A 677-nucleotide genomic window follows, 5' to 3' on the forward strand; every position below is an offset into this window, starting at 1 on the left:
ATGCTTTTTGAACATATTTTCCACAAAACTAAGTCTCTTTTGCTTTCTGTTTGATCTATAATATGCTTCTCAGTTTCTTTAATACATTTCATTTAGAAAGCAAACAATCATAATACAAAACTTGCGTTTTCCAGCTTAATATTAATTTACTTCTAATTTCTTATGTACCAATTTTTTCAGTGTTGGTTTTGAAGAAACATTGAAAAAGAAATTATAAAAATATGGAAACAAAATATAATTTTGAAATGTTAGTTATGACAAGTTTTAAGTAAAAAAATTAAATTAATTAAATTAATGATTCGGCCAGTTGCCGTTTAGCAGGCGGCTGTAAATCAACATCACTGCTCTCTCTAATATCCTGGTCATCGTCATCATCATCAGAAAGGTCGATAATTTCGTCCAACAGATATTCTGGAATTTCATCTTTGTCTTCCCCTTCTTCCTCTTTTTCCTCGTCTTCCTCTTCTTCAAAGTTATTTTTATACCACCAACAAATTTCAGCGAGTATTGCATCTGGAGATTTCTTTCCTCTGTACCTGAAACGAAAATACTTTTCAATCGTTAACATGTTTAAATTGTGCACTCTGACAAAGATATTCGAAAAATCTAGGAATTCAAAATATGCACACTCTATAGGTACCTTATTTCAAATGGAAGCGCAGTTTGGTGATAACGTT

This window comes from Rhagoletis pomonella, unplaced genomic scaffold, assembly GCF_013731165.1.
Source record: "Rhagoletis pomonella isolate Grant_MI unplaced genomic scaffold, Rhpom_1.0 Rhpom_scaffold_00003, whole genome shotgun sequence".
Lineage (NCBI taxonomy): Eukaryota > Metazoa > Arthropoda > Insecta > Diptera > Tephritidae > Rhagoletis > Rhagoletis pomonella.